Source organism: Manis javanica, chromosome 9 (assembly GCF_040802235.1).
Source record: "Manis javanica isolate MJ-LG chromosome 9, MJ_LKY, whole genome shotgun sequence".
Classification (NCBI taxonomy): domain Eukaryota; kingdom Metazoa; phylum Chordata; class Mammalia; order Pholidota; family Manidae; genus Manis; species Manis javanica.
Window position 1 is genome coordinate 85,892,938 of NC_133164.1, and position 27,188 is coordinate 85,920,125.

A 27,188-nucleotide genomic window follows, 5' to 3' on the forward strand; every position below is an offset into this window, starting at 1 on the left:
AGACACTGACTCTCTGGCACCTAGATGTCGGACTTCACAGCCTTCAGAAGTGTGAGAAATAAATTTCTGTGGTTTACAGGCCACTTAGTCTGTGGCAGTTTGTTACAGAAACCTGAGCTGAGACACTCAGTATTCACGAAATCTCAACAACTTATGTTCTGAAGATGCAAACCCTTCTTTTGGTTCCATATATATGATTCTTGAGCACATTTAAAGCCTGGGATGACAAAAATAGTAACTTAAAAGTTAGGTGCAAAAGCACATCTGTAAGTATTCTACTCCATTAAGTTTTAGTAACAGATAACTACACTTTTATTCAAAGATAACATACATCCAACATTTTCTTTGATGTTATTATTATATTGCTTGCCCTTTTTTCTGCAGGCCCACATCTTTCTCAAAATGCTTGGGTGACTAACATATTGGTATAGTGTATTCAGATAGGGAATAATATATAAAAAGAACATTTAGGATAAGAGAGAATATAATGATTTCAATTTGAAAAGATATACTGAATTTTAGGCACCTTTGTTTAGTTAACATTTTCCTTATCTTCATTCTTCCTCCCTTTTTTAAATTGAGTTTAATGAAGTAGAATCTACTCATAATATAGGTGGTCATGAGTTTTGACAAATTCCTTGAGTTTTGACAAATGTGCTTACCTGTGTAACCACCACTACAATCAAATTATAGAGTATTTCCATATCATCCAAAAGGTCCCATTTAGCAACCCATTCACTAGGCCAAGGCAACCACTGATCTACTTTCTTTCATTAGAGATTAAATTTCTCTTACTAATTTCACTTAAAATGGAACCACATAGCATATCTGGCTTTAATATTAAATTAATATTTAATATTAAAATAATATTTGGGGGATCCACCCGTATCATTGCATTTATCAGAGGATTGCTCCTTTTTACTGCTTAGTAGTATTCCATTTTGTGGATATATATCAATTTAATTGTTGGATATTTGAGTCATTTCCAGTGTTGGGCCATTGTCAATGAAGTTTCAATAACAATAGCTTTGTGGGGTTACAGGTTATCGCTCCTCTTTGGTAAATGCCCAGGAGTTGAATGTGGTGTTGTATGATAAATGTATATTTAATTTTATAGGAAACCATCCAACTGCTTTCCAAAATGGTTGCACTCTTTTATCTGATGCCCAGAAATCTATCAGAATTCCAGTCAATCCAGTTACTGTAAATGTACAGTAGTCAAAACACTGTGATTTTGGCATAAAGATAGACATATAGATCAACAGAACAGAATACAGAACCTGAAAATAGATGTACACACATAGGGTTGAACAATTTCTAAAGAAGATGCCAAGGTAAGTAAATGGAAAATGGGTAGCCTTTTCAATGAATGTTGATAGAATCAAAAAAAACCTTCATTCTTACACCATACATAAAATTAACTTCAGATAGAACAGAGGCCTAAATGAAAAGCCAAGACTGTAAAAGTCCTAAAAGAATATGTAAGAGAAAATATTTGGGTTAACAAAGTTTTGTGGACACAAAAAGCATGAACCATAAAAGAAAAAGTTGATAAGATGGACTTCAAAATTAAAATTGTTCTGTTCTCCATCAAAAGATACCTTAGGAATATGAAAAGGAAAGCCACTTATTGGTAGATAATATTCATTACATATCTGACAAAGAATTTGTATCCAGAATATATAAAGAATTTTTAAAACTCATCAGTAAGAGAGAAACAACCCAATAAAAATTGGCTAAAAGACTGGTACAGACACCTAACAAAAAAATTACACAAAGGGCCAATATATATCAAAAATCCTCCATATTTTTAATCATCAGAGAAACACAAATTAAAACCATTCTGAGATCCCACTACACACCCACTAGAACTAATAAAAAATTAAAAACCAACAAACCTAATAATAATCAAGTTTCTCTCTCTTATAATCCAACTTGATTGTAAAATGCCACTTACTTTTCTTTTAAAAAAAATCTGTCTTTATGGCTCCCCATAACTTATAGGGAAAAAAAATCCAAATTCCATTCACGTGGAGACTCGATCCATGATTTTGCCCATTTTTTTATGTGTCCCTGTCATGAACCTTCCATTTAGCTCTAGCTAGCCACTCATGTTTACCACATCTCACTGTGCACCTCATGTGTCCATGCTTGTGAGCATGCATTTTATCTATCCACAATCCATTCCTAGTCTTGCTAAAAGGGGAACCTTTTTTGAATGGGGAAATGAAGTAGTTTGTTTTACTCTCCTGCCATCTATCAGTAACTGTTTTCTTTCAGGAAAAAAAAAATTCTTTTTCTGTCACACCGACCTTCTTTCTGTTTCTTAAGCCCACTGGTCACATTCGCATCTTAGAGCCTCTGGGTTGGCCTTTGGAACGCTCTGCAGCTCTGGACCCCCACATCTTCCCCATGACAAATTCCTGCATCTTCTTCAGGCTTTGACTCAACCTCTTTCTCAGTGTGACCTACCCTCGGCATCCTATTTCACATAGCCATGTTCCCACCCTTGCACTTCCAGTCAACTTTGATCCTACTCTTGTCTATATTTCTAGAGCACTTATCACTGCTAACACCCTCTCTATACAATTTATCTTTCCATTATTGTCAGTTCATGGGGGCCCTAGTAGGCAATCACAAGATATTGCTTCAATTAACTACTGAGCAATCCCATCTTCTTTCACAGTCTAGTATTTCCTCCCACCCACCAGACAGCTTCACTGAAGAGTCTCTTTGTGAGTCTGCTGCTGTTTTTGTTCCTTCAGTGTTTGCTTTGTTCTTACACTCCACACATGAGTAGGGGAGGAGCACAGGGAAGGCAGTACAGCACAGAGAAGACAAGTAGTGACTCTATAGTATCTTATTATGCTGATGGACAGTGACTGTAATGGGGTATGTGGTGGTGACTTGATAACGAGTGGAATCTAGTAACCACAATGTTGCTCATGTAATTGTATATGACTAATACCAAAATTAAAAAAATAAAGGAGTCTCTTTGTTTTTCTCATAGATGCTGCTGCCCTTTTCAGATTGTCTTTCCTTTTATGTTGCTTTGTTGGAAACATAGAAAAATGTCAATGGTATATTAATTCACATTATAAGACATCATATCTTCATAGAGCCCAATTACCAATGAATGTGGTACTATCTCACCCAGAACTTCAGCTTCAATATGAATAGATAATTGATATTAACAAGTCATAACAATAAAATTATTAGAAAATTTTCTTATAATTATCTGGACTTTGGTCCTTTTTACCAGAACTTCTAAGTAAATGCCATATCAGTCTTCTACAATGGGTTTTCCAGTACTTTTGAATTGAATTTCTCTACATACTCTCATAAAAATAATGCCCTGTCATCGAGTTCAATTATTTAGGTCTTCATCTTGTTAAAACAATGTGATGTTTTCTAACGAAGCTCACTCTTTGACTTTCAGTGAATGCCAACCTAGCCCATTATTATTGTCTCATACAAATATTGATGCCAATTTTAACTTTTTTTTGTAAGACTTTACAAGCACTAGGTTCATTGAAGAGTTTTAAAAGGAAAATTATTTTTTGGCACTTGCATAAACTTTAACCTGTCCAGACTCCATCAGAAATGCAATGTTATTGCTGAATTTTCATAGATGAACTTCTACCAAAATGACCTTAACAAAATGAAATTGCCTAATAAATAAGATTCTTGACATTCTGGTATCCTGGAAGAATGGTGAAGAGTTTTCTACAATATAATTCAAAATAGCCCCAAGATGCTGGTCTCATTTACAAGCATCCAGCTTGAACAGGTCGGGTCCTGAGCGTGGGACAAAGAGGCTGAAATCCTTATACTAGTGCTTAAAGTACTTTTACTCTTCTTGAGTGAAGGAGTATGCCTTCCATTCTAGGATATGAGTCTCCAAGCTGAGATCATGTTTTGATTGCTGCTGAATCTCTAGTACCTTACACATATGTCACATATGGCATTCCATATGCACTCAGTTGATTGAATGAATGAGTAAGGAAAGTTATTAGGGTAAGAATGGGGAGGAGGGTTAAACCTGCATTCCACCACCAGCAGTTCTATCTATCAGTAGTGTGACCTCTCTGGACCACATTGTTCTTATTCACCAAGAAACCAGGTTTGGATTAGATGATGTTTATGGTGACTGTGTGCCTTGGCACCCTTGCATCTCCAAGACCTCACTAATTTACAAAAAAAAAAAAAATACAAAATTACAAAATCAAATTCGATTTCTTAGAAGCAAAAATTTACTTAGAATGAGAAAGGAAGTTACAAAAAGTGCCCATTGTAAGCTGCTCACAACCACAAATAACCACCAGAACTAGGAGAAATAGCACGATGTAGTTTATTAAATAATTTCCTGGCAGCACCTTGGTGATACCTTTATCAACATTTTTAGCTACACACCCTTTGATATCCTCCTTATACAATAATAATATATTTTGTAATGTTTTCTATATATGGAATAAAAAGATAATTTAGCCTTCCTTCTAGAAAGGGTAATTGAAATTTTTTTAATTCACAGTATAGAAAGGCCTCTTTCAGCTTCACTTCTGTCAGTAACATCATGTACATTTCCTAATGTTAAATTTTGTAATGCCTTTATCAAGTTTCTTATATATATGATCTCAATGGTGTCAGGTTGCTTCATATTTGCTTTGCATTAATTAACCATATATATGGATATATATATACACATATACTGTTATAAGCATATATGACAATAAAGACAATTCAATCCTTGTCAGTGTTTGGATTATTAAATCAAGAACTCACTAACTTATGTGAAAACTCTCTCTTCTTCTTAATGAATTACTGCTTTTGATATGATCTGGAAATTGTTTTCTTACCGTTAATTTCTGGTTACCAAGATAATTTCTACTGATTTTATAATTTATCTGAATTTTCTCTATTTGGTAAATTAATTTCCAAACTACAATCAGATACTTCAAAATGAAGAGTGCACTTTTTTTTATCATTTTTACTGAAATTTTCCAAAGGGTCTCTCACATTCTTTGTTAAAATGGTTTGTTGACCTTTAACAAAGTCTTGAGTAACTTTTGGCATCTCCTTCATAATCAAGTTTCTTTTGTGAGTCTTTGAAATTATATTGTAGAGACCTTGAAACATTGATTTATTTATGACATAAGCTTTGAACAACCTTAAAATGGTCAATCTCCTTATACTTGTAATATTTTTTAAATGTCCATGTTAATGTGTGTATTTAAAGAATTTCCTCTACATGATAAATCTGAAAAGAAATCCTGTAATTATGGGGAAATGCTGAATTTGTCAGCCACTTGTAGAGTCACATTTTGTCTTCAATGAGGAAATGTCTTTGATGATATTAAAGATGAGCTGAATGTGGCACACATTCTGTATGCTTATTAATGTTTATTCAGGGTGCTTGCTGCTAGAACAGGCTATATATTTGCAGTGCTGCTTGCTCAAAAAGTAAAGAATTCAAGAAAGTGAGGGCAGATAATGAATGCAATGCAGGGCCCTTCTAAGCTGTTGGGCAGCAGGTGATCCCACTGGTCACATGTGCATGAAACTGGTCCTGCTTTCAGCCCTCTGCTCTTACATTTCATAATGGCAATATTGTCATATACCCACCTGGCTATCCTTCAACATCGCACAGAAGAAACTCTGAGCCACATAATTATATCCCACTAAAATGCAACTAAATATTTCCTCGAGTCAACATTCCTGTAGCAAGATCCCTGAAATACCCACAGTCACTCCAGTGTCACCAGACAGGAAGGAAAGTGGCAGTTAGAACGTAAAAAAAAAAAAAAAGAGTTTTAAAGTATTTCAGTTTAAATATCTTACATCTGCAAATTTACCAGAACAGGTGACCCTATAAACACAACTCTAGACCCTCTCCCAGAAGCATAGACAGGGTTCCAACAAATGAAAAACACAAAGGCAAATCTTGTAGCATTATGGTAAATCTACTTCTGAGCATGGCCCTGAGCCATGGCCACATTCCAAGATTCCAGTGAACACAGGTGTTTGCACAGCAAACTGGGACCACTACTCTTTCCATGTTGCTGCCTGAGAAACCCAGTAAGTTATGTCTCCATTCATTGTTCTTTTAGGAGCAAGAAGAAAAAAGAGAGACATCAAGTCAATACGCTTGCATGGGCTTCCCCATCCCATCATGTCTAGATTCTCTCTAGAAATCTGATTGACACCCAGACATCACGGGAGTTGACTGTGTCTAAATGACAAGGTCGGTCAATGGAGTATAATTGTTTGGCCTGGTACAATTGCTCAAGTCTCTTGCAGCCTGAGATATTTTCAGGGCCCCTCATAATTAAAGTTAGTATAAAATTTTCTTACCACTTACAAGTTGTCTCTCATCGGACTTTTAGGTATTTGACATTGACTTTCAGAGATGGCAGGGAACCACACACAGCCCTGAAAAGCTGAGTTTGCCTCAGAAAACGTCAATCATTAATTTCACTACCATCAAGTCTCAATCAAGTTTGGCGTCACAGGAGCCTGTGAGGGAAGACTATTGATAGAAGTCCTGAGAAATCCTATCTCCCCAAACCTTACCTCCTTCCCCACACAGCCCTTTATGACTTTCTAACTGAAAGATGGACTCAGAGGTGAAGATTGTATGACTTGCTCTTTCCTGCAAGGGTTCAATGTGAAGAATCATATTTGGTTGGTATTTATCAGATCAGATCCATAATATACACCTGACAGAAGTGTCAGCAGGAACACCTCGTTCACAGAGCTACACTGCTAAGCAATTGATTGTTTTTCAATCTGGTGAAAATGAAACTGATTCCTGGAAGTGTGCCAATTACCCAGATCAATCTCCTCAACTCCCTTGGTCAATGGCTTCCTCTATAATTTTCATTTGGATGAAATCCTGATTTTTCAAACAAGCAAAATAATAACAAATCCTCCTTTTAGCTTCATAGGAGAAAACAATAAAATCCTTAGCTACTACCTTTAAAATGTATAACTATCTAATATTGTTAACTATCTAATAAATATTAACTATCTAATATGTCTCATCAAGTTGCTGTTCTGAGCTAACTGCAATGACTTTATTGGTTACTAAATTGCAGGTTTCTCTCTTTTTCTGTCATTCATCATTACCCTTTGTCACCTTATTTGTTCTAACCAATTTAAGTAATTGATTTTCACTGTAAAGGCTACAGAACTGCCAGCAATTTGGGACTGTCACGAGTTAGGCTAATACATGTTAACTGGTGTCTCTGTCAGCTTTATAGTTGAGAATGTAAATTTCAACTTTTTTATGCTGGGTATGCCTGTTAGGAAAGGGGCTAGAAGAATGAGCAAAAAAGAGAATAAACAAAGAAAGGTTTGAGATCCATATTTTCTAAATAAATTGGAACTCTGGAATGTGCTATTCTTTTTAAAGGGCTTGAAAACATGGATTTAATTTGAATATTAAACTGGCATTTGAACAACAATTTTTGAGGCAACTACTAAGAACCAGGTCTCTTGTCCAGAAGTAGTTCACGATCCATGGTGCTGATTACTAAATACGATTTTAAAAAACAGCTGCTCACGTAAAGGTATATACACAACTTATACTACCAGTTAAGTCATAAACCACACTGAGATCCTTACATTATATTCTTGAGTACTGGTCATCAGCCTCACACTGCCTGAAAAATCAAGCCTGAGATACTGTAAAATAGAAAAGTTCTCTGAATCCTAAACTCACCACTGCTGTAATGGGTCTAAATACCTACCCCAGGTACCAGAACTCATAATAGGAAAGGAGGGACGGAGGGAGGAAAAGAGGGAAGGAGAAATTCTTTCCTTTAGTCTTTTGGTGAAAAATTGAAAGGCTTTCTCAATAAATTCTGGTAATATCATCTTCACCATAGTTTTCCTTTAACACCAAACATTTCATTCTGTTTTCCTGACTTATGGGAAGAATAATGTTTCAGATAAAATGCCTAAATGGCACCTTGCTCTTGCTCTTTGACAATTACAGCACAGGACTATCTATAGACAAAGGCTAGTTTTGTTGATTATTTATTTAAAGAATTTGTTTTAGATATAGTAACAGAGCACTATAATAACTTATCTTCCAGGAAATAGAAATGCAAATATTTCATATTTAATAGAAAAATCTATTGGCTTTTTTTCAAAACTTCAAATCTTCGGAAATTTTTATGAATTCACAAGTGACAGAAGCCGCCACAATGCAATTGCCATCTCCTTTCTGTTGGCTAATTATTACTCTGCCAAATAAAGAACATCTGAGAAGGACCACATTTTAATTGATAAATTTAGGAAGGAATTGGGGAACCTAAATATTAGCATGATACCTGAAAACTATTTCTTCAGCCCTCCACATATCTCATAAAAATAACTATATTGGTACTATCATCAATCACCTACTGAAGAGTGGGCTCCTTAAGGCTTAATCATCTTTTTATTTCCAGTACCTAGCATGGTACTGAGCACATATTTGATGCCTCTGAATTTTAATGAACAAATTGACCTGAATGGATGAAAGGGATTTTGGAGACAATATTCTTGTCTTATATGAGATGCTAGGAACTAATAATATGGTGAAATTACTTTATTCAACATATAACTATAGAAGGAGCTTTATGAGACTGGCACAGTTCTGTTTACAAGGTACATGGCAGTGAACAAATCATATGAAAACCTTTGCCATTATGAAGCTTACATTCTAGTGGGAGGGGAACAAAAGATAAACGTTCGTGCTAAAGTTCAGCAGAATTAGTAGAACTGAATGACTGTGACTGCCTTTCCTTACTCAACATTCATTCATCCAGTTATATTCACCCAATCAAACATGTGTTGTGCCTACTTTATGTCAGACACCGCAATGCTGTGGACCTTCTCTGGTGGAAACAGATGCTAAGTTTAGAAAGGTCACAGGCTTGTGGGAGAGCAGTTATATTGCCCGTGAAACACAAAAATGATAACACGAAAGCATTTTATCTGCCATAATGAAACTCTATACAAGGTACTGTAGGGCTGTGGGGAAATCAAGGAAGATTTAAAGAGGAGATTTGTTTTAGAGGAAGATCTGCAGAGCAAGTTGAAGGAATATGGAGCTGAGGATTGAGAGGGAGAGCCTGAATACAAGCAGAATAGCAGATACTAAAAGCCCAAGTCATAAGAGAACTTGATAGGCTCTGTGAATGCTAACGGGATGTGAAACAGAATCAGAGAGGAGAACGTCAGCCAAACTGAGGTTCAAATTCTGGCACCTCCACATGCAAGTTGCACAAGCTACTTTCCCTCAAAAATACTCAGTCCATACCTGCAACACTGGAATTATTTTGCTCCATTCACAAGATTGTTAAAAAAATTAATAAATAGACACAATATTTCCAATTTCAAGTATAGTACCTTAAATGTTAATTCATTTATCTTTCCCTCAGGACATACAAAGAAATCACTGAAGAATTTTTAGCAGGAAGAGATGATATACTATTATAAGGTAGCATCTTTGAGGATGTTCTTGAGGAAACAATATTTGGGAGAAGGAGATAGTCTGCAAGAAGGAAAATGAAGGTTTGAACTCTAAGTGAACATGGAGAGGATGGGATGGAGACTGCAAGTATGTGAGAGGTAGAATGGCAGGATATGCTGATCAACTAAATTGGGAAAATGACAGAGCATTGAGGTCTTGAAAACCCCACAGCTGGCTGCTTGGAAAATTGGATTGATGATAATAATGGATTTAGAAGACACAGTATGAGATCGATCCTGGAAAAGTTGAGTTTGAGGTGTCTGAGGGACATATATGTGGATTCCATACAAACATGACAAGTAGATATTTGGAATGAAAAAAAAAAAACCAGATACTTATTTTGCAATCATTAGATCAAAGTAAAAATCCAAGGCATAGATAGTACCATCTAGGCAAAAGGACTCTGAATACTTCATTATTTCCAAATACCACAGATGAGAAGATATTCTCCTTATGCTTAATCTGTTGAATTTATTCTGTGAGCCTAGTTGGATACATAATTGGAAGCACTTATTTAACAAAATGGGTTAAATAAGTGGAGCACTTTTTTTAAAAAATCATATTTAGTAATCAGCATCACTGAATTGTAAACTGCTTCTGGGCAAGAGACCTGGTTCTTAGCAGGTGCTCAAAAATTGTTGTTCAACTGCCAGGTTAATATTCAAATTAAATCCAGGTTTTCAGGCCCTTTAAAAAAGATGGCACACCTACATCACTGCCAGTCTATCTCCAAGGAGAAGTGCTATTTGTATTTGTTAAGACATTTTATTAAGCCCGTGTTTTGAAGAAGGAAGTCAGCAAGTATGTGGTTGGCAGGCCCTCCTACCCTCAAAGCACTGACCATGCCGATGCCAGCACATCTCCTTGCCACAGCTCCCTGCCCTTTGGGTGATGTACTCTTCTCCCAGAAAATAGGAAAGACATGGGCTGGTGGCCAAAGCTACTCCCTCACTCAGTTCTGGGCTCCCTTCTGCTGTCAACTCATGAGTGACTCTGGATTGGGAGACCCTTGCGTGAATTGTGTAAGAACAAAGATTTCAGTTTGAATTCAGACTGGACTTAGGCAAATAGGTATTTTGACTCCCAGTCCCATGCTGAGGCCCACATAGACTAAGCAAAGGAATAATCCAAATGTGCTACCCAACTCGCTCTGGTTTGGGCCATGCCCCGTAAACAATGACCTGCTTTGACTTGCCTTTTCTTCTGCGGAACTAGTCGAAGGGAGAATTCAGATAGTCCCAGGGCTATGACCTAGTTCCATCCTAGTATAGCCTGAATGCCTCCTTTCCCCAGTTTTATTGTGGATTACCTGACCTGAAAACCATCCAGATTGTCCATAAGACCTTTACCTGTAAACTCCCAGTGGGGACTGCTTTTTATTTACACACATGTAAGATGTATACAGCGAGACACCATGACATCATTCCCAAGTTCAAGATAGAATTAGTTTAAAAGAAAGCTGCAATGGAGAGGACTATAATCAGATTGCTACTTTGGACTATGTCAATTATAGCAGCTCCTTCAAGTTCATGTCACAAATCATTACCCTCAGCGAACTGGACCTGACTTAAGAACCACAGTCACTTGTCTGTATTTTTGTTTTCAACACTAATCCTAGCACTGTAAATTGGAGTAAAAGTGAATGTTCAGAAGTTGGAAACACGTTTTGGCCTTAAAAACAACTCCAAATTACTGAACATGGCATATGGTGGACATGTCTGTCTCTATTCTTTTTTCTAGAGTTAGACTAAACAGTCCAAATGGTGCACAACCTAAAGTTGTAAGTCAGATTCTTATGTCCATATTGTAATACATCTGCCAAATCTTTATATTTCTACACCTTCTCTTTTAAATACTGTCCCCCGTGTATACCCTGATATCCCCAACTAATCCAGCAGGAGAACTTGGAGAACAATTAAAAGGTCCAAAGTTTCATTCTAACCAGTTAATGAATGAGAAATAATCCCTAACTTGGTGTGTAAGAAAAATATACAAAGACAGAATAAATCTTCCTTTTGATCTTTCCTTATTTCTCAAATAGCCTCAAAAGAAATGTTGACCCCAATTGTAAATTTAAGCCTTCATCTATTTCTATTCAAGTGGGTTGAAATAATGGTCAAAGCTAATTGTTAATATTTGTTGAGTGCTTCCATATGCTAAGCAGTATTTTAAGTACTTTAAGTGCACTGCCTTACTAATCTTTTACAACCATGTGACACGGCTGGAGTTAATATCTCCATTGAGCTGGTGAATAAATTGAGACAGAGATTAAGTAAGATACTGGTGGTTTACAAAACTGGCTATTGTTGAACATTCTGGCATTGGAAGTTTCACTCAAATTATTTTATATTATATATGTATTAAAAAAGCCCATACAATTAATCTAACTTCACCTCATTGAGAATTGTTGTTTCCAGGAAGTATAAATTTCTAAGCAGCAAGGCAGTTTTTCAGTGGTTTAAATAATGATCAAAACTTTGAGAGAGGCGATATTGAGAAGTAACTTATCTTGTAGACTCTAACAAGGCAAGTAGCAGGGTATAAATTTCAATAACCCATATCAGAAGCTCTCAAACGTTTTGGTCTCAGGATTCCTTTATAGGAATACAGTCTATATGTATAACTATTTAGCAATTAGAAATTAAAACTAAGAGAAGTTTAAAACCCAAGAACACATAGTATATATTGTATTAGCTGCAGAGCAATGGCCTCCTCATATCATGCAGCCTCTGGAAAATTCCATGGGGGAATGAGTGTGAAGAGGGAAAATAACAGTTTAGGATTATTTTGAAAAGAATGCCGATCTCACGAATCCCTGAAAAGACAACACTTTGAGAACAGAAGATGAAAAGTGTATGGTTCTTATTCTGGCTATTCAAGTCAATAACCACTTTTAAATTCCTAATCAAAAAACAAGGAAGAGATTCTACAAGATTATTATGTGGGTAATGGGGTTGAAGTTGAACTTTCCATTACTTTTTGGTCATTTGCTTAAGAAACAGATGCCTGACTAAAGATGGCGCCATGAGAGGTGAGACAGAGGCTTCCTCCTAAAACCGCATACAATTCGAAAATACAGTTGGTGCAACTAATCCTGAGAGAGCAGCAGGAAAGACCTGCACCAGACTGCATACACCTGGAGAAAAGAGCAGACCTCACCGAACTGAGTAACATACCAGAGCTGTGGCTTGGAAGGACCCTAGCCCTTACCCTACCCCAGCTCACCAGCCGGAGGAAGAGAAACTGAGCAGGGAGGGAGTGGAAGGCTTGGAACTGCTGAATACCTAGCTCCGGAGATCTGCTCTGGGAGCACAAACCTACACTTCATGGTGCTTTCATGAGACTCACATGACTATGGGGTTGGAAAGCTAATACAGGCAGAATTCCTGGAGATACTGAGATTCCAGCTGCTCATGGAAAACAGGAATCCATATCCGGCTGCTCTGGGACAAAAGCTTATACCTGTGTGCTCGGCCCACTGGTTCAGGCAGTGGAGACAGGCATAGCAGCCAGAAAGCAGGAAACAGCTCTTTCCTCTCCCCAGGCACCAATACCGCTCCAATAGAACCTCCAACATTGTTTCAGGGGCATTGCAGCTCCAAAGAGTAGAGCTTCTGGACGCTAGAGGGCACCATATACAAACATGAAACGCCAAAGGAACCTGGTCCAGAGTAAAATTAATATAACTCCAGAGAAAGATTTAAATGACAGGGACCTTATAACTCTTCTTGAAAGGGAGTTCAAAATAAAAATCATCGACATTCTAATGGAGGTAAGAAAAGACATCCAAGAACTCAGGAATGAATTCAGGCCAGAGATCCAATCGTTGAAGAGCATGATGGAGGGTATTAAAAGCAGGTTGTATACAGTGGAGGAGATGATAAATGAAATAGAAACTAGAGAAGAGGAATACAAAGAACTGAGAAACAGAGAGAAAAAAGGATCTCTAAAAATGGAAGAATATTGAGACAACTGTGTGACCAATCCAAATGGAACAATATTCACATTATAGGGATACCAGAAGAAGAAGAAGAGAGAGAAAGGGATAGAAAGTGTCTTTGAGGAGGTAATTGCTGAAAACTTCCCCAATCTGGAGAAGGAGATAATCTCTGAGGCCATGGAGATCCACAGATCTCCCAACACAAGCGACCCAAGGAAGACAACACCAAGACATATAGTAACAAAATTGGCAAAGATCAAGGATAAAGACATACTACTAAAAACAGGCAGAGAGAGAAATAAGATCACATACAAAGGAAAGCCCATCAGGCTAACATTAGACTTCTCAGCAAAAACCTTACAGGCCAGAAGGGAGTGGCATGATGTATTTAATGCCATGAAGCAGAAGGGCCTGGAACCAAGATTACTTTATCCAGCAAGATTATCATTTCAATTTAAGGAGGGATTAAACAATTTCCAGATAAGTAAAAGCTGAAAGAATTTACCTCCCTTGATTAGTAATTAGTTGTTCTACTTTCTTTACTGTGGTTTTATTACCTCTGGTGACAGCTACTAAACTTTAGGAATGCTGCCATCTATAGCAGTCCCTCCAAAATAGACTGTAAAGATGGTTTGTGGGAGGTAAATTCTTTCAGCTTTCGCTTATCTGGAAATTGTTTGCAGATGACTTGGTATTGTACATAAAAAACCCTAAAGAATCCACTCCAAAACTACTAGATATAATATCTGAATTCAGCAAAGTTGCATATAGGAAATTAATACACAGAAGTCTGTGGCATTCCTATACACTAACAATGAACTAGCAGAGAGAGAAATAAGTAAAACAATTCCATTCACAATTGCATCAAAAAGAATAAAATACCTAGGAATAAACCTAACCAAGGAAGTGAAAGACCTATACTCTGAAAACTATAAGACACTCATGAGAGAAATTAAAGAAGATACCAATAAATGGAAACACATCCCGTAACCATGGACAGGAAGAATTAATATTGCCAAAATGGCTATCCTGCCTAAAGCAGTCTATAGATTCAATGCAATTCCTGTCAAAATACCAACAGCATTCTTCAACAAACTAGAGAAAATCATCCTAAAATTCATATGGAACCACAAAAGACCACGAATAGCCAAAGCAATCCTGAGAAGGAAGAATAAAGCAGGAGGAATTATGCTCCCCCACTTCAAACTCTACTACAAAGCCACAGTAACCAAGATAATTTGGTACTGGCACAAGAACAGACCCATAGACCAATGGAACAGACTAGAGAGCCCTGATAAAACCTAACCATATATGGTCAACTAATATATGATAAAGGAGCCATGGACATACAATGGGGAATTGACAGCCTCTTCAACAGCTGATATTGGCAAAACTGGACAGCTAAATGCAAGAGAATGAAACTGGATCACTGTCTAACCTCATACACAAAAGTAAACTCAAAATGGATTAAAAACTTGAATGTAAGTCATAAAACTCTTAGAAGACAACATAGGCAAACATCTCCTGAATATAAGCATGAGCAACTCCTTCTTGAACACATTTCCTCAAGCAAGGGAAACAAAAGCAAAAATGAACTCATGGAACTACATTAAACTAAAAAGTTTCTGTATGGCAAAGGACATCATCAACAGAACAAAAAGGCATCCTACAGTATGGGAGAATATATTTGTAAATGATGTATCTGACAAGGGGTTAACATCCAAAATATATAAAGAACTTAAATGCCTCAACCCCCAAAAAGCAAATAACCCAATTAACAAATGGGCAGAGGACATGAAGAGACAGTTCTCCAAAGAAGAAATTCAGATGGCCAACAGACACATGAAAAGATGCTCCACATCACTAATCATCAGGGAAATGCAAATTAAAACCACAATGAGATATCACCTCATACCAGTTAGGATGGCCAGCATCAAAAAGACTAAGAACAACAAATGCTGGTGAGGATGTGGAGAAAGAGGAACCCTCCTACACTGCTGGTGGGAATGTAAGCTAATTCAACCATTGTGTAAAGCAATATGGAAGTTCCTCAAAAAACTAAAAATAGAAATACCATTTGACCCCGGAATCCCACTCCTTGGAATTTACCCAAATAATACAACTTCTCAGATTCAAAAAGACATATGTACCCCTATGTTTATTGCAGCACTTTTTACAATAGCCAAGAAATGGAAGCAACCTAAGTGTCCATCAGTAGATGAATGGATAAAGAAGATGTGGTACATATACACAACGGAATACTATTCGGCCATAAGAAAGAACCAAATCCTACCATTTACAACAACATGAATGGAGCTGGAGGACATTATGCTCAGTGAAATAAGCCAGGCAGAGAAAGACAAATGCCAAATGATTTCCCTCTTTTGTGGAGTGTAACAATGAAGAAAAACTGAAGGAACAAAATGGCAGCAGACTCAGAGACTCCAAGAATGAACTAGTGGTTACCAAAGGAGAGGAGTGTGGGACGGTGGGTGGGAGTGAGGGAGAAGGGGATTGAGGGGTATTATGTTTATTAGTACACATGGTGTGGGGGATCACATGGAGAATGGTGTAGCACAGAGAAGGCACATAGTGTATCTGTGGCATCTTACTATACTGATGGACAATGACTGCATTGGGGTATGGGTGAGGACTTGATAATATGGGTAAATATAGTAACTACATTGTTTTTCATGTGAAACTTTCATAAGAGTATATATCAATGATACCTTAATAAAAAATTTTTTTAAAATAAAAAATAAACATATGCCTGACCACAGGGGTCAGTTCAGGATGAAATCTACCAGTTCTCCACCAAAGTTCAGTGACTGCACTGCCCCTGAAGCTGTCCTCCGTGACTGTTCACAAAAGGGCCGTGTTGAAGTGAGGAGATGACAGTAAACAATGACCTCCCTGAGCATGCCCTCCATGGCAGCAGGGCAATATTTGAGTCAGGACTGGATTCAGATTTAGAGGCCTCAAGACAGTGCGTGTTCATGCTCAGTCCTACCCGGTGAAGTTAGAGATGGCAAAAGCCAGCAAGTCATGATCGACCACATAAGAGTTAAGAACCAGGTGCTATGGAGGGAGAGAGTTAATGCTTCAAGACTAAAGGATGATCTAGAGGCAACATCAGATTTGGGGAAAACAGAAGTGTTTGAATTATTTGGAAATAATGTCAGAGAAAGCTTGTCTAGAAGTAGTGAGGAGGATCTAGGGGATGGCTGTACATGAGTGCAGTGCATCTTTAGATGGCTTTCTTTGGTCAGCGGGTCCGTGCATGGGTGTGACAGACTGGCTCAAAATAAAAGGTTGGTTCCATGATGCTGAAAGTGAATGATTGACTTAGATTAATGTTAAGTTCTCATCCTCCCATTAAACAACAAGAAACAAAACGAAACAAAAAACCTGATTCATTGCATGTTTCCTACTTTGGCCAGATCACATTGCGACTAACAATAATTAAAAAGAATATCAAAATACTATTTTTGCCTCCAAACCATGTGTATGAAAAGCTGTCAGTCATAGAAAACAAAACCTTTTGTTTCTAAATTGTGTTGTCCTTTTGCTTTTCATCAATTCAGACACATACACACTCACACACAGAATGAGTGAACGATAGCTAACATGCTACAAGCTTGGAATTTTTGCATCAAGGTAAATTCAATAACCAGCTTTAAAAGTCCATCATTTCTAAATTCCATTACTGAACTATAGTTATTTGTTTTCTGTTTCCTTAAGTTCAGCTTATGTAATAGGGCAGAGGGAAAGAAAAATAAAAGGAATAGAATTGACACTGTCCAAGTTTCTGCCCAACTCCCCATCAAATGCACACACATAAATTCATCTGCCTGAAACTGTCACGTTACCCTGTTCTTTCTCAAGTGCTCATCTTTAGATGAATGAGCCTCTGCAGACAAGATTTATGTGACAGCATGGCCTTTATGAAACAACAGAGGCACCAATGTATTAACAATCAGCAAATACTAAAACAGCAGCAAACATGTTGATTAGATGTCTGTCATTCCCAAATGCCCTATCTGACAGTTTCCTGGAGTTCAGAGACAAATAATCAAGCATACACCACTATTTTACATTATAGATTTTACTGCAGCCACCTACAGGAAGCCATCACTATGGAGCAAGTTTTGCCTTCTTCTCTTGGACTTCCCTACAGATGAACTTAGACAAATATATTTTGAAGAGGTCAAATAGGAATGGTGAGGCTTCTCAGCTGGGGTCAGGGAGCAAGATTTACATTACTGCCACCTGGGAATATCTCTGCTGAGGAAAGGGTGCTTCAGAATGCCAATAGAGGAAATCCCCTCTTATCTTTTGGGCATGTAGCTGAGTTGGATCGTCCTTCTGAGGAGTTGCCAAGATAGGGAACGTCATCCTCACCTAGCAAAACATACTGGATTATGTTTCATCTAAAATTCTTCCAGCCAGACACTTGGGTGTTAGATAAGACTCAGTTCATGACAAGTCCATCTACATTTGATAGTTCTGCTCTCTGTTGTGCAAGTTTTTGCCTTACTTCAAATCCTTCTCATCCCAGCAGGAGCGTTCAAAAAACTGATAGTTGAAGAGAAAAAAGACAAATTCACCCTTTTAGTTCTAAGTTCAGAAACAGTTTCAAAAAGCAACAAATGTTTCTTAAAGGTTCTATCCCCAAATTCTACCCCATTCTGTGTTGTCATGTCCATTGGTAAAGACAATGTAATATGCAGAATATCTAAAGAGATACCCTGGTTATCTTTTCCTCTTTTCGAAGGGCCGACCTATGCCAGAGGCAGCTCTGCTCTCAGACTGCACAGAAAGCATATGCGGGAGCAGTGGCCTTGGCCAAGGAGAGTCAGAAAGAAGAGCAGCTGAGCCCAGATCTCTCTTGCCACTCTTGCCGCGATGCTGAAATCTCTGAAAACCACAGATGTCTGCTTGCTATCCAGGTAGAAGTTGATGATCTATTTGAGTTTGCCTCTTGCTTTAATAAGACAATTCTAAAATGACTTGAAAGGCAGAGGCCACAATGATGTTAGGGGTCCAGAAGCATCACCTTAAACGCTAGCAAGAGAAAGACAAGTTGGAATTAGATGGGGAAAATATTCCATTTCTGTTGCAGCTAGTTATTAAATTGATGTTACTCTTTTTTTTTAATTTGCTATTCACCAAGGTCACCTTCAGACAAAGAATGTGTTACTGCTTCCTATGGTTGTTTCAGACACTTGTAGCTGTATAAAATAGAAAAAGCTACTTCAAACTGTCTATTTACTGAGTCAGTATTGTCAGTAATATACTTTTATAATATATTTTATATATATTATATTATACATATGTATAGATATTGCGTGTATGTATATATATTTGCATATCTGTGCAAAAGCAGCATATAAAATAGGAGAACCTAAGGTATTCAAAATATTTAATGAAACAGTGAATTAGGAGACTATGAGGAGGGAGTGTTAATTCTCTTCTAGTTTTGCTTTAAAGGAAGATAAAGAATCCCAGATGCTGGATAATAATGAAAGAGAAAAGTTTCATTAATAATAAAACATGGTAGGAATAGAATGTAACCATCCTAAAAATCTGAGCAAAAAAACGATCAGACACTATACTAATAAAAAAACTACTACCCAAAAAGGAACAAGCAGAGCAATGCTGAAGAGTAAATAATTACATATTATAATTCATCAAGTAAAAAGCATGGGTCCAGGGGGTCAAAATTTTTCTCTGATCTATATGGCACAATAATCTATTATTCAGTTAATAGTTTCAAACATTTTTCCAACAGCCTGGGGCTCTCTCTCTCTCTGGTATTAAAACATAGTGATATTTCCTATGTCAGGACCATGGCTCCAATCCACCAGATTAATGCCAGATATACATTTACACAAGACCTACAAATCTAATGGGAATGTTGTCAGACCATGATTCTACACAGCGGCAATAACAGCACTGCCCGCTAGTCTGCTCAGATCCTCTCTTCATGCTCGTTTTGATGTGATTTATTTACCAGAAGTTAAAACTTATGACAAAATAGGCAAAAAGCCTTAAGGTATTAAAAGGAAAACACGGAATTGGGATAATCAATCCTGGATTATTATAAAAAGTAACATATTATTATCTTCAAGTTACCATTAGTGGCTTATTGTCACTTTGTGCTCCTGTTTTGGCCGACCACATATTCAGTGCTGTGACAATAATTACATGATATGCCCATTAGTTTCAAAATAGAAACTAAACAAAATAACAACAAAAATGCCACTGAAAAATATTATACACTTGTTTCTACAGAGAATATTTCAGTAAATATTCAGTTGATAGAAATTTCAATAAATACATGACTTGTTTTGAAAGTATCAGGAAAAATGATACAGGTTTAATGAATGTATTTCTTATTACCTTAGAAAATGGTCATGTTCTTAAAAATTAGAAAAAAATATGGCTCGTGTCTTATGGGACAGCTATAACAGTTACTTAATGGTTCTATTTTCTTAAGCTTAGAAAAACATAATATAAAAGTATTTAAAAAATAAACTGAGAATGTATCCATTCTCAGTGAGACTCCACTGGTGATTAATATTATTCAAAGAAGAGGCTATTTTAGGACAAGATAGCATTTTGGATGGATTGAAATGTATTTTTAATTTTGTGACATTAGCATTCTTGTGTACCAGGTAATCTAAAACCTTCAGATTTGATATTCTTTACTGTTATTAATTCAACGAAGATTGAGCTTTGACTAATGACAGTATGTTGTGATAAGAATACAAAAATAAATAATACCTACTCTTAAGCTCATAGTGAAGTTTCATTATTTTTAAGGTGGCAATAATTTATTCAAGTAAATGATGTCATCTGATGTAGAAAATATCATGTATGATTTACCAAAACTTAAATACTTTGAATGTTAGTAATTACTTTTAGAAGTGATTCTACATTACCTACTAGAAGAAAATTTTCATTCAGAGAGTCCTAATAAGTGTCCTAGGGGACACCATCTCATCAGCATGTCAATAGCTATGGCAAGGGGAAAAAAATGCTGTATATCACAAAGTTAAATATAATCAAAAGACTTAATTATGTGACATCCCAGAGGTCCTATCATGCAAATACGCATTATAAACTTATCAGGAAAATATATTATCAGGCATTCCCTGAGCTTATTTTACTGTGAAATCTTATTTTACGGGAAAAACTCAGAGAAATCAAGTTTAACAAAACATATTTTTGGACGTCTAGATAAGATACAATTTAATTGGTTCAGAAATGGATTAACAAATAGCCATATATCTAATTTGCCTGACTGACCAATCCACATTTACCAATTTATCTTAGGCTTTTCCCTAGAAATCTTTAGCTCAATTTGCCTTAAAAAAATGACCCTTTACACATAATTTGAGTGTGCAAGAGAATCAGTATCAGTTTACATAGATGTCTTCCTGCTCTCCCCTTCCTTTTAGAATTCCTGTGTCAGGCTCCCATAAGTGAAGATAAAATGTTATACAGAGAAATGTCAATAAATGGGCAAAGAGGAATGTTTTGACAAATGTCAATAATAATGCAAAGATGATTTCTATTTTTCAAGAGGAGAATATAAACCCCGCAAGAAAGAACTGGAATAGTCTTCTTGATGAATAACCATTACATAAGAATAAATATCATATGAATATCATAGGTGAAAATAAAATGATACACAGAATTCACTACCTAAAGAATAATAGAATGGAGCCCCCGAGGCCCAGGAATTGCAGTTTTTTCCTTAAAATCTCTGGTAGGTCACCTCATTTTGCTGTGCCTAAAACTCTGAACTCACTTAGAAGCTGGGTGGATAAGATGAAGTAAAAAGCATTTGGAGTTCTAGGTTTTATTTTAACATTACCATAGAAAATGTTACCAAAAACCAAGTGAAAAGTTAAAAACCTACCCTTGATAAGTGGAAAATCTTACCTTTGGAGAAATTGTGATAGATCTAAACCAAATGTATTTTTCTAGAACATCAACGTTTATCATTAAACACTAATGCAAAATTGGCTTAGCATTTTAGTGTGAACTTAGAGATAGCTCACTCACCTAACATATATTCTGGAAAAAAAATGCAAAATGACGAATATCATAAATTCTCAGTATTTAACTGGTTAAACTTTCACAATGACATCATACAACTACAGTCTGCTTTTATACAGACTCTTGGCAATACTCCTATCATACTGGGTTTTGAAAGGAAGCTGAGGGGAGAACATGGTTGCTGCTCAAACATAACCAGATCAAAAACAGATGGAAAGGAGACATAACGCAGAGCATGACAGCGCATTCTTTTAGCAGCACAATTATGGAGGCATCTGTTCTGAAAGTACAGGTTTCCACTGCATCTTTGTTTTACCTGATGGATGAAAGAACAGAAGCATTTTAAATCATGAGAATGACGAAGCTGTGATATGTTACTTATCTACAGGGGCTGTTAACTTAATGATGTCATGGACAGGGCTGATGAACAGCATCCTATCCCAAAGGGTATATCTTTATATAGCCAGAAAAGTCATCTGTAACTAAATGACTTACTGCCCAGGTCCAAGCGGAAGGGCAGATCAGAGCAGCATCATGATATCCCAGTCCTCAGAAAGGGGTGAGAGGGTGCCCGCAGAGCACAATTTTTCTTAGGTCCTGGCATATTTCTGCTAGTGGCAGAGTGATTTTACTGGCATGAGTCAGAAAGCATGTGAGTCATCTGTATAATAAATGAGACAACTTTATTTCATTCAGTTTGAGCTCACTTCATTAGAGCATGAGAAAGTAAGGAAAACTTCTGTTTTTTGTCAGGTTTTCCCAAAATGATCAGCTGCTGATGGCTGCCACTTCCCCATCAGAACTCAGAATTCTACAAGGCTATGAAGTTGCACACAGCTGGTACTGCCAGCAACCCAGGCAGGAATGTGGTTGCCAAGCACACAGGCTCCTGCAATGATTTACCACTTCCAAATGTTACATTTGACAACAAATCTGAGACGCTCAGCCTTCTCAGCTAGAAGCTTCCCGAGTTAGGTCTTGAGTCACTCCTGCTTGGCTTCAGTCTGTGCAGGAAGGGCCAGTCAGTTTTCGGCATCTCTATTGCCAAAGCTGAATTCCATGATTTGGATGAGGCATCCCAGGTCTCCTTCAGCTTTTCTGTTCAACTAAAAGACCCCATCAAACCCAAACCCTGGTTAATTGGCAGTTCAATGCAATCAGAAGAAGGTGGGGGAGAGCAAACTACACAATGTATTCGTTGAATGCAAATGGGAGTAAGGTGAAAACCACTTCTTCCAGCACAGGGAATGCAACACGAGCAGAGCAACAGAAGAGTTTTCTGTGACTTAATATCTGCTATATAGGAGGATGCAAGGAATGTCACACAGCCCCACTAGAATTGAATCCTCCAAATTGAGAGGTAAGTTAAAATTTTATACCATTTGAGAGTTATAAATGGTTTAGCAACTGTCTGATCCCCTCATACAGGTGATGCAGAAATAGCCTCTACAACAGCTTCCCAGAACACATGAAGACTCTCTTTGAAACATTTCAGTCACTGGGAACTCACTAACTTACAAAGCAGCCCACCTTTTTGATGGTCAGTTCTAATGACTCAATGGTATTCCTTGGCCTGTGCAGAAATCTGCCTCTCCGAAGCTTCCACACACTAATTCTCATTCTGGCTATTTAAAAAGCTGGCTGAGAACTTATCTAAGAAAGTTGCTCCATAGTTTACACTCCAGCCCACTCTGATGCTTGCACTTTGAATTATTCCAATTTGTCTGGGACTCCAATCAACATCCATCTAGCCTAAATATTCCCATTTGTGGCGATGCTCCTGACTCTGCTCTGCTTGACCACAAAGCAGCTCTAGTAAGTTCAGTGGACTAGCCCATCAACCTGACCACAGTCTCAGTTCAGACAACGAGCCCTGGGCAGAGATTTAACACTTGGCTCTGATGCCTATCTTATCTTTTAGTCTACCTAGCTTTTAGTCTTCTCTCCAGAGTCCTCCCATTCACTGTGATGTGTGCATTCCAGTTTGGTTCTTCCCAACAGCTCTGTCTTGAAAACTCTCTCCCGCTTCCTTCTATCTCTCAATGAGTTGAAGAAAGATTATACTCAAGGCTGGGAGAGTGGCTACTAAGCAGAGATGTTAAAGCCAGGGAAAACACTGAAGACAGCCTGAATTCAGGCAATGGAGAATAGATGATAGACACAAAGGTGTTTTTAAAAGCCATAAATTGTAGAATTTAGTAGCTGAATTTATGAGATTCACTGAGGAATGTGTATGTGAGGAAAAAGAATATGAAATTACAAGGCAAAGAGTAGTACCACTCACCAAGATAGATAATATAGAAGCGGCTTGGTGCAAATGAATGATTAATTTTTCAATGTGAATGATTTCTGGTGCCTTCCAAATTGAAATATGTATTGAATTATTAGAAATGTAGGTCTGATTTTAGCAAAGAGCTCTTAATTAAAGAATCATCAAAATGTAGAGGAAATATTGGGACAAGGGTCTATTTTTAGGATATTGTAGAAATTATATTTAGAGTGGAAAGCTCAGAGCAGCAACAATGGAGTCCTTTGGAATTCTGACTTTGACTCCCAAAGACTGAGCAGGGAAAAAACTGTCCTTAAGAGAAATCTAAAATGAATGGTTCATAAGAGTGGAAGGAGAAAAAAAATGAAAATTTAGATCATGAAAATCAAAGGAGATAGTTTCAGGAAGAAGGTGGTTAATAAAAAATGTTCACGAGAGTGTTCAATGCTATAATACAATAAAAGTTTACTCTCTTTGGTAACATAGAGGCCATTAACCCCAATAGCAGACACTGGTTAACTGAACAGCGCTAAGTAGCACACCTCCTTCCTTTTTCCCCTGGTCACACAGGCGGACCAGTTTTCAGCATCACTTGCAATTAGGTATTGTCACCTGAGGGGACTCTGGCTAACAGTGTGGGCAGATATGAAGAGTACCACATCCTGTCTGACCCATAAAGAGTATTCTGTCAGCTTCACTTCCCCTGTCTGCGGTAACATTCAGAAGATCTAGCAGAGGACTCTAAGATCCCAGAGAAAGAAGGAAGAAGAGGCTGTAAATCCATGCCCAGAAACCATGTTGGAGCAGTTTACCACACCCTCAATGCTCTATTTCTCCCCTATGGCCTCCAGGTGGACTTTATAAGAAAAGTTTAACAAATTTCTGTTAAACCATGGAGATTTGGGCATCATAAATTACAACCACTAGATCACATCTACTAATATGAAGACCTGCAAAAGGCATTTTCAGTGCACTGATAGCTGTCAGTCAGGAAAAGTAAAGACGAGATGAACACATGCATAGAGATTTCTTAATAAATTTTGTTATTATTTTGATCCCCATGCAATAGAGAAAAAGAGCCACAGTGACATTGAGAGTTCAGGTGGGACATTTATTTTTTAAATGCTCAATGGATCAAAATTTACTTGACTGGCCATAAAAATAGGATTACCAAATCTTGTTCTCCCCAACAATATTAGAAGCTGAATTGATGAAAAGAGGTTGCTCTCAGTGTAGCTTCTGGTTTTGTAATCCTGGGGGAGAGAGACTGTCTGAGAGTTAGAACTGCTTCATGAAAAGGAATGGAGTATAAACACATTCATTTATTCCCTCAAAAATTTTTATTGAGTGACTACTACATGCTATTCTAGGCAGTGAGGCATACAGTGGAAAAGGGATAAAAGTTCCTGTCTTCAGGTATCTTAAATTTTGACGTATTCTACATTCTTACATTCCTCATCATCAGAAAAATTAGCAAATTCTAATCAAAGGTAGATCCACTACGGGTATATATATTCTGCTTTTCAAAATATATTTTTATCTTTTTTTAATTAAATTTTTATATTGAGGTACATACAATAAAATGCACAAATCTTAGTGTACAGCTTGATGAATTTTGACATGTGTGTATAACTCATGTAATCATTGCCCAAATCAAGATATCAAACATTCTCACTAGTTTTTCCTCCTCCACCTATTTCATCCATCCTCCAAACCCCCACCATGGTAACCACTGGTCTGCTCTATGGGAAGTTTATGAGAGTATTTCAGTTTTGTCTGTTTGCTTGTTTTGTTTTTCTGGAGTCCACATGTAAGTGAAATCATATGGTGTTTGTCTTCTGTCTTTGTCCACCTTACTTTGCTTAGCATAGTGTACCCTAGATACATCCATGTTGCAAATGACAAGACTTCATTCTTTTTTATGGCCGAGTAATATTCCGTATTCCATATTACATATGTACTACTTCTTTATTATCCATTCACCTATCAGTGGATATTTAGGTTACTTCCATATTTTGGCTATTATAAATAAAGCTGCAATAAAGTATCAGAGTGAATTTATCTTTTTGGATTAGTGATTTTCTTCAGGTAAATTCCCAAAAGTGAAATTGCTGGGTCACATTGCATTTTTCTATGTTTAGTTTTTTTAAGAAAACTTCATACTTCTTTCCATAGTGGCTGCACCAATTTGCAATCCCAACAGCAGGTACCAAGGTTCCCTTTTCCCTACATCCCTGCCAACTCCTGATATTTCTTATCTTGTTGTTACCAGCCATTCTGACTGGTGTGAGGTGTTATTTCATTGTGGTTTTGATTTGCTTTTCCCTGATGATTAGTAATGTTGAGCATCTCTTCATGTGTCTGTTGGCCATCTGTAAGTATTCTTTGGAAAAATGTTTACTCAACTCCTCTGTCCATATTTTAATCACATTGGTTTTCCAAATATTCTTTAATACCCAACTACATCCCACTCAAACACCCAGTAAGAACAAAGAAAGCAAACAAAAATTGAGACTCTACAAAAGCTAAGTCAGGGTTCAAGAATAACAAGTTGTAAAAAGTATACCTGTACCATGCCCTTTTGACCAAATCCCCAGAATTAAGAGAATCCTCCACCCAAATGCAGGAGTGGATGGTTAGGGAGAGAGGAGTCAGGGATAACTCTAGCTTTTCTTTTATGGCTTTTAGAATCTCCAAAACAGATATCACTTATATTCCTTCTTTTTAACACATGTGCACATGTGTATGTATGTGTCTTTTAAAACGTCCTCACTTCAGCTGAAGTGAGGATAGGCTAAAAGGAATTTCGAAAGAGTTTCTATAAATTAACTAAATCAACAAGCTATTCTGCAACAACCAAAAAAAAATGTAGTTATAATGTCCTGGACAGCATATTTTTGGAGAAAATATATTGAGACCATTGTAATAGTACATTCAGCTGTCTTAAAGAATTATTTTTAATTCTTTCACATCTCTGTCTTAAAAATCCAAGCCTATAAATAGGATCACATGTCATAAGTTTCAGAATCTCACAATACCAAAGTATAATTACCTAATACAGATAGGTCACTCTCTTTCATAGACAGATGATATAGATGGATAGATATATAGACAAAGATAGATTGATTGTTTATACATGTGTATATGTATCCATACATGTTTATTTCTGTGTATTCACATATGCTTTGCTTATAGAGCTGCAGATGCATTTTCTTCTGCCAAATCTCTAAAATCTGTCCCACTCAAATTCAAATAGCTCTTTATTCCTTAATGACAAATTCACAAGGAAAATAAAACAATAATCATTCCATTGTTTGGTGCAACTAACTGGTCTCCAAATTACAGGGTCATGATTTTATCAAAAGAGCCATAGAACACAGTGCCATCACTTCCAC